The sequence below is a fragment of the Capricornis sumatraensis genome, chromosome 18 (assembly GCF_032405125.1).
Source record: "Capricornis sumatraensis isolate serow.1 chromosome 18, serow.2, whole genome shotgun sequence".
NCBI classification, from domain to species: domain Eukaryota; kingdom Metazoa; phylum Chordata; class Mammalia; order Artiodactyla; family Bovidae; genus Capricornis; species Capricornis sumatraensis.
Genome location: NC_091086.1, coordinates 5,028,245 through 5,036,308, shown reverse-complemented (window position 1 = coordinate 5,036,308; position 8,064 = coordinate 5,028,245).

The window sequence follows — 8,064 nt, the reverse complement described above, 5'->3', positions numbered from 1 at the left end:
GCTGTCCCACGTGCCACCGTGGTGTGAGTCGATCCTCGGCGTGAAAGATGAGCCAGTGCAGGGCAAAGAGGTTCCTCTGGAATGGACTGAGACATCTGGGGGACTCTTGGAATGGTGGTACGACCATGGAGTTCCTCTCGCCTTTCCTGTTGAGAGTGCCTCCTCTTGAGATGCGACGGGAACGCCGGGAATTCTTTCCCGTTGAAAGCAGGGAAAGGATCCCTCATCTCGAGCTACGAGGGGGAAACGGGGCTCCTCTGGATGTGGGCGGGACCATCGTGCTTCCTCTCGAGTGGAGACGGGTATGGCGGTGAACTTCTTGAGTTGCAGCAAGGGTGTGAAAGACCCTTTCGAAGTTCCAGAGGTTTGGTGTCATTAGTTTCCAGAGGCCTCATCGGAAATAGGCCTCATCTCGCCTGGAAGGGAGAACTTCCTGGATTTTCTCTAGTTGCGGCAGGTGTTCTCGAGTTACGACGGGGACCTCAGGGACCCGCTCTGGTGGCCTCAGGAGAGGCCAGTCCCCATGCGAGTTGCTAGGGGGCCTCTCGGGATTCCTCTCCCGTCGATACCGGGGCCAAAAAGCTTGTGTGGAGTCAGGGCCGGAACCGAGGATTCCTCTCAGGGGCTGACATGGATCTTTGGGTACTTCTGGAGTCTCCCCAGGGGAGTCAGGCCTCGTCTCGAGTGGGGGCATGCACGTGCGCTTTCCTTCCAGGCTGTAGCAGCAATGTCACGCTTCCCGTCGCGTGGATCAAAGGATCTGTGGTTTTCCCTCGAGGCTTTCCCTGGAGGCTTTCCCACAGGGCTGTCCCAAGTGCCACCGTGTTGTGAGTCGATCCTCGGCGTGAAAGATGAGCCAGTGCAGGGCAAAGAGGTTCCACTGGAATGGACTGAGACATCTTGGGGACTCTTGGAATGGTGGTACGACCATGGAGTTCCTCTCGCCTTTCCTGTTGAGAGTGCCTCCTCTTGAGATGCGACGGGAACGCCGGGAATTCTTTCCCGTTGAAACCAGGGAAAGGATCCCTCATCTCGAGCTACGAGGGGGAAACGGGGCTCCTCTGGATGTGGGCGGGACCATCGTGCTTCCTCTCGAGTGGAGGCGGGTATGGCGGTGAACTTCTTGAGTTGCAGCAAGGGTGTGAAAGACCCTTTCGAAGTTCCAGAGGTTAGGTGTCATTAGTCTCCAGAGGCCTCATCGGAAATAGGCCTCATCTCGCCTGGAAGGGAGAACTTCCTGGATTTTCTCGAGTTGCGCCAGGTGTTCTCAAATTACGACGGGGACCTCAGGGACCCGCCCTGATGGCCTCCGGAGAGGCCAGTCCCCATGCGAGTTGCTAGGGGGCCTCTCGGGATTCCTCTCCCGTCGATACTGGGGCCAAAAACCTTGTGTGGAGTCAGGGCCGGAACCGAGGATTCCTCTCAGGGGCTGACATGGATCTTTGGGTACTTCTGGAGTCTCCCAGTGGAGTCAGGCCTCGTCTCGAGTGGGGGCATGCACGTGCGCTTTCCTTTCAGGCTGTAGCAGCAATGTCACGCTTCCCGTCACGTGGATCAAAGGATCTGTGGTTTTCCCTCGAGGCTTTCCCTCGAGGCTTTCCCACAGGGCTGTCCCACGTGCCACCGTGGTGTGATTCGATCCTCGGCGTGAAAGATGAGCCAATGGAGGGCAAAGAGGTTCCTCTGGAATGGACTGAGACATCTGGGGGACTCTTGGAATGGTGGTACGACCATGGAGTTCCTCTCGACTTTCCTGTTGAGAGTGCCTCCTCTTGAGATGCGACGGGAACGCCGGGAATTCTTTCCCGTTGAAACCAGGGAAAGGATCCCTCATCTCGAGCTCCGAGGGGGAAACGGGGCTCCTCTGGATGTGGGCGGGACCATCGTGCGTCCTCTCTAGTGGAGACGGGTATGGCGGTGAACTTCTTGAGTTGCAGCAAGGGTGTGAAAGACCCTTTCGAAGTTCCAGAGGTTAGGTGTCATTAGTCTCCAGACGCCTCATCGGAAATAGGCCTCATCTCGCCTGGAAGGGAGAACTTCCTGGATTTTCTCGAGTTGCGGCAGGTGTTCTCGAGTTACGACGGGGACCTCAGGGACCCGCCCTGGTTGCCTCAGGAGAGGCCAGTCCCTTGGCGTGTTGCAAGGGGGCCTCTCGGGATTCCTCTCCCGTTGATACCGGGGCGAAAAACCTTGTGTGGAGTCAGGGCCGGAACCGAGGATTCCTCTCAGGGGCTGACATGGATCTTTGGGTACTTCTGGAGTCTCCCCAGGGGAGTCAGGCCTCGTCTCGAGTGGGGGCATGCACGTGCGCTTTCCTTCCAGGCTGTAGCAGCAATGTCACGCTTCCCGTCGCGTGGATCAAAGGATCTGTGGTTTTCCCTCGAGGCTTTCCCTCGAGGCTTTCCCACAGGGCTGTCCCACGTGCCACCGTGGTGTGAGTCGATCCTCGGCGTGAAAGATGAGCCAGTGCAGGGCAAAGAGGTTCCTCTGGAATGGACTGAGACATCTGGGGGACTCTTGGAATGGTGGTACGACCATGGAGTTCCTCTCGCCTTTCCTGTTGAGAGTGCCTCCTCTTGAGATGCGACGGGAACGCCGGGAATTTTTTCCCGTTGAAAGCAGGGAAAGGATCCCTCATCTCGAGCTACGAGGGGGAAACGGGGCTCCTCTGGATGTGGGCGGGACCATCGTGCTTCCTCTCGAGTGGAGACGGGTATGGCGGTGAACTTCTTGAGTTGCAGCAAGGGTGTGAAAGACCCTTTCGAAGTTCCAGAGGTTAGGTGTCATTAGTCTCCAGACGCCTCATCGGAAATAGGCCTCATCTCGCCTGGAAGGGAGAACTTCCTGGATTTTCTCGAGTTGCGGCAGGTGTTGTCGAGTTACGACGGGGACCTCAGGGACCGGCCCTGGTGGCCTCAGGAGAGGCCAGTCCCCATGCGAGTTGCTAAGGGGCCTCTCGGGATTCCTCTCCCGTCGATACCGGGGCCAAAAACCTTGTGTGCAGTCAGGGCCGGAACCGAGGATTCCTCTCAGGGGCTGACATGTATCTTTGGGTACTTCTGGAGTCTCCCCAGGGGAGTCAGGCCTCGTCTCGAGTGGGGGCATGCACGTGCGCTTTCCTTCCAGGCTGTAGCAGCAATGTCACGCTTCCCGTGGCGTGGATCAAAGGATATGTGGTTTTCCCTCGAGGCTTTCCCACAGGGCTGTCCCACGTGTCACCGTGGTGTGAGTCGATCCTCGGCGTGAAAGATGAGCCAGTGCAGGGCAAAGAGGTTCCTCTGGAATGGACTGAGACATCTGGGGGACTCTTGGAATGGTGGTACGACCATGGAGTTCCTCTCGCCTTTCCTGTTGAGAGTGCCTCCTCTTGAGATGCGACGGGAACGCCGGGAATTCTTTCCCGTTGAAACCAGGGAAAGGATCCCTCATCTCGAGCTACGAGGGGGAAACGGGGCTCCTCTGGATGTGGGCGGGACCATCGTGCTTCCTCTCGAGTGGAGACGGGTATGGCGGTGAACTGCTTGAGTTGCAGCAAGGGTGTGAAAGACCCTTTCGAAGTTCCAGAGGTTTGGTGTCATTAGTCTCCAGAGGCCTCATCGGAAATAGGCCTCATCTCGCCTGGAAGGGAGAACTTCCTGGAATTTCTCGAGTTGCGGCAGGTGTTCTCGAGTTACGACGGGGACCTCAGGGACCCGCCCTGGTGGCCTCCGGAGAGGCCAGTCCCCATGCGAGTTGCTAGGGGGCCTCTCGGGATTCCTCTCCCGTCGATCCCGGGGCCAAAAACCTTGTGTGGAGTCAGGGCCGGAACCGAGGATTCCTCTCAGGGGCTGACATGGATCTTTGGGTACTTCTGGAGTCTCCCCAGTGGAGTCAGGCCTCGTCTCGAGTGGGGGCATGCACGTGCGCTTTCCTTCCAGGCTGTAGCAGCAATGTCACGCTTCCCGTCGCGTGGATCAAAGGATCTGTGGTTTTCCCTCGAGGCTTTCCCTCGAGGCTTTCCCACAGGGCTGTCCCACGTGCCACCGTGGTGTGAGTCGATCCTCGGCGTGAAAGATGAGCCAGTGCAGGGCAAAGAGCTTCCTCTGGAATGGACTGAGACATCTGGGGGACTCTTGGAATGGTGGTACGACCATGGAGTTCCTCTCGCCTTTCCTGTTGAGAGTGCCTCCTCTTGAGATGCGACGGGAACGCAGGGAATTCTTTCCCGTTGAAAGCATGGAAAGGATCCCTCATCTCGAGCTACGAGGGGGAAACGGGGCTCCTTTGGATGTGGTCGGGACCATCGTGCTTCCTCTCGAGTGGAGACGGGTATGGTGGTGAACTTCTTGAGTTGCAGCAAGGGTGTGAAAGACCCTTTCGAAGTTCCAGAGGTTAGGTGTCATTAGTCTCCAGACGCCTCATCGGAAATAGGCCTCATCTCGCCTGGAAGGGAGAACTTCCTGGATTTTCTCGAGTTGTGGCAGGTGTTCTCGAGTTACGACGGGGACCTCAGGGACCGGCCCTGGTGGCCTCAGGAGAGGCCAGTCCCCATGCGAGTTGCTAGGGGGCCTCTCGGGATTCCTCTCCCGTCGATACCGGGGCCAAAAAGCTTGTGTGGAGTCAGCGCCGGAACCGAGGATTCCTCTCAGGGGCTGACATGGATCTTTGGGTACTTCTGGAGTCTCCCCAGGGGAGTCAGGCCTCGTCTCGAGTGGGGGCATGCACGTGCGCTTTCCTTCCAGGCTGTAGCAGCAATGTCACGCTTCCCGTCGCGTGGATCAAAGGATCTGTGGTTTTCCCTCGAGGCTTTCCCTCGAGGCTTTCCCACAGGGCTGTCCCACGTGCCACCGTGGTGTGAGTCGATCCTCGGCGTGAAAGATGAGCCAGTGCAGGGCAAAGAGGTTCCTCTGGAATGGACTGAGACATCTGGGGGACTCTTGGAATGGTGGTACGACCATGGAGTTCCTCTCGCCTTTCCTGTTGAGACTGCCTCCTCTTGAGATGCGACGGGAACGCCGGGAATTCTTTCCCGTTTAAAGCAGGGAAAGGATCCCTCATCTCGAGCTACGAGGGGGAAACGGGGCTCCTCTGGATGTGGGCGGGACCATCGTGCTTCCTCTCGAGTGGAGACGGGTATGGGGGTGAACTTCTTGAGTCGCAGCAAGGGTGTGAAAGACCCTTTCGAAGTTCCAGAGGTTAGGTGTCATTAGTCTCCAGACGCCTCATCGGAAATAGGCCTCATCTCGCCTGGAAGGGAGAACTTCCTGGATTTTCTCGAGTTGCGGCAGGTGTTCTCGAGTTACGACAGGGACCTCAGGGACCCGCCCTGGTGGCCTCAGGAGAGGCCAGTCCCCATGCGAGTTGCTAGGGGGCCTCTCGGGATTCCTCTCCCGTCGATTCCGGGGCCAAAACCCTTGTGTGGAGTCAGGGCCGGAACCGAGGATGCCTCTCAGGGGCTGACATGGATCTTTGGGTACTTCTGGAGTCTCCACAGGGGAGTCAGGCCTCGTCTCGAGTGGGGGCATGCACGTGCGCTTTCCTTCCAGGCTGTAGCAGCAATGTCACGCTTCCCGTCGCGTGGATCAAAGGATCTGTGGTTTTCCCTCGAGGCTTTCCCTCGAGGCTTTCCCACAGGGCTGTCCCACGTGCCACCGTGGTGTGAGTCGATCCTCGGCGTGAAAGATGAGCCAGTGCAGGGCAACGAGGTTCCTCTGGAATGGACTGAGACATCTGGGGGACTCTTGGAATGGTGGTACGACCATGGAGTTCCTCTCGCCTTTCCTGTTGAGAGTGCCTCCTCTTGAGATGCGACGGGATCGCCGGGAATTCTTTCCCGTTGAAAGCAGGGAAAGGATCCCTCATCTCGAGCTCCGAGGGGGAAACGGGGCTCCTCTGGATGTGGGCGGGACCATCGTGCTTCCTCTCGAGTGGAGACGGGTATGGCGGTGAACTTCTTGAGTTGCAGCAAGGGTGTGAAAGACCCTTTCGAAGTTCCAGAGGTTTGGTGTCATTAGTCTCCAGAGGCCTCATCGGAAATAGGCCTCATCTCGCCTGGAAGGGAGAACTTCCTGGATTTTCTCGAGTTGCGGCAGGTGTTCTCGAGTTACGACGGGGACCTCAGGGACCCGCCCTGGTGGCCTCAGGAGAGGCCAGTCCCCATGCGAGTTGCTAGGGGGTCTCTCGGGATTCCTCTCCCGTCGATACCGGGGCCAAAAAGCTTGTGTGGAGTCAGGGCCGGAACCGAGGATTCCTCTCAGGGGCTGACATGGATCTTTGGGTACTTCTGGAGTCTCCCCAGTGGAGTCAGGCCTCGTCTCGAGTGGGGGCATGCTCGTGCGCTTTCCTTCCAGGCTGTAGCAGCAATGTCACGCTTCCCGTCGCGTGGATCAAAGGATCTGTGGTTTTCCCTCGAGGCTTTCCCTCGAGGCTTTCCCACAGGGCTGTCCCACGTGCCACCGTGTTGTGAGTCGATCCTCGGCGTGAAAGATGAGCCAGTGCAGGGCAAAGAGGTTCCTCTGGAATGGACTGAGACATCTGGGGGACTCTTGGAATGGTGGTACGACCATGGAGTTATTCTCGCCTTTCCTGTTGAGAGTGCCTCCTCTTGAGATGCGACGGGAACGCCGGGAATTCTTTCCCGTTGAAAGCAGGGAAAGGATCCCTCATCTCGAGCTACGAGGGGGAAACGGGGCTCCTCTGGATGTGGGCGGGACCATCGTGCTTCCTCTCGAGTGGAGACGGGTATGGCGGTGAACTTCTTGAGTTGCAGCAAGGGTGTGAAAGACCCTTTCGAAGTTCCAGAGGTTAGGTGTCATTAGTCTCCAGACGCCTCATCGGAAATAGGCCTCATCTCGCCTGGAAGGGAGAACTTCCTGGATTTTCTCGAGTTGCGGCAGGTGTTCTCGAGTTACTACGGGGACCTCAGGGACCGGCCCTGGTGGCCTCAGGAGAGGCCAGTCCCCATGCGAGTTGCTAGGGGGCCTCTCGGGATTCCTCTCCCGTCGATACCGGGGCCAAAAACCTTGTGTGGAGTCAGGGCCGGAACCGAGGATTCCTCTCAGGGGCTGATATGGATCTTTGGATACTTCTGGAGTCTCGCCAGGGGAGACAGGCCTCGTTTCGTGAGGGGGCATGCACGTGCGCTTTCCTTCCAGGCTGTAGCAGCAATGTCACGCTTCCCGTCGCGTGGATCAAAGGATCTGTGGTTTTCCCTCGAGGCTTTCCCTCGAGGCTTTCCCACAGGGCTGTCCCACGTGCCACCGTGGTGTGAGTCGATCCTCGGCGTGAAAGATGAGCCAGTGCAGGGCAAAGAGGTTCCTCTGGAATGGACTGAGACATCTGGGGGACTCTTGGAATGGTGGTACGACCATGGAGTTCCTCTCGCCTTTCCTGTTGAGAGTGCCTCCTCTTGAGATGCGACGGGAACGCAGGGAATTCTTTCCCGTTGAAAGCAGGGAAAGGATCCCTCATCTCGAGCTACGAGGGGGAAACGGGGCTCCTTTGGATGTGGTCGGGACCATCGTGCTTCCTCTCGAGTGGAGACGGGTATGGTGGTGAACTTCTTGAGTTGCAGCAAGGGTGTGAAAGACCCTTTCGAAGTTCCAGAGGTTAGGTGTCATTAGTCTCCAGACGCCTCATCGGAAATAGGCCTCATCTCGCCTGGAAGGGAGAACTTCCTGGATTTTCTCGAGTTGCGGCAGGTGTTCTCGAGTTACGACGGGGACCTCAGGGACCGGCCCTGGTGGCCTCAGGAGAGGCCAGTCCCCATGCGAGTTGCTAGGGGGCCTCTCGGGATTCCTCTCCCGTCGATACCGGGGCCAAAAACCTTGTGTGGAGTCAGGGCCGGAACCGAGGATTCCTCTCAGGGGCTGATATGGATCTTTGGATACTTCTGGAGTCTCGCCAGGGGAGACAGGCCTCGTTTCGTGAGGGGGCATGCACGTGCACTTTCCTTCCAGGCTGTAGCAGCAATGTCACGCTTCCCGTCGCGTGGATCAAATGATGTGTGGTTTTCCCTAGAGGCTTTCCCACAGGGCTGTCTCACGTGCCACCGTGGTGTGAGTCGATCCTCGGCGTGAAAGATGA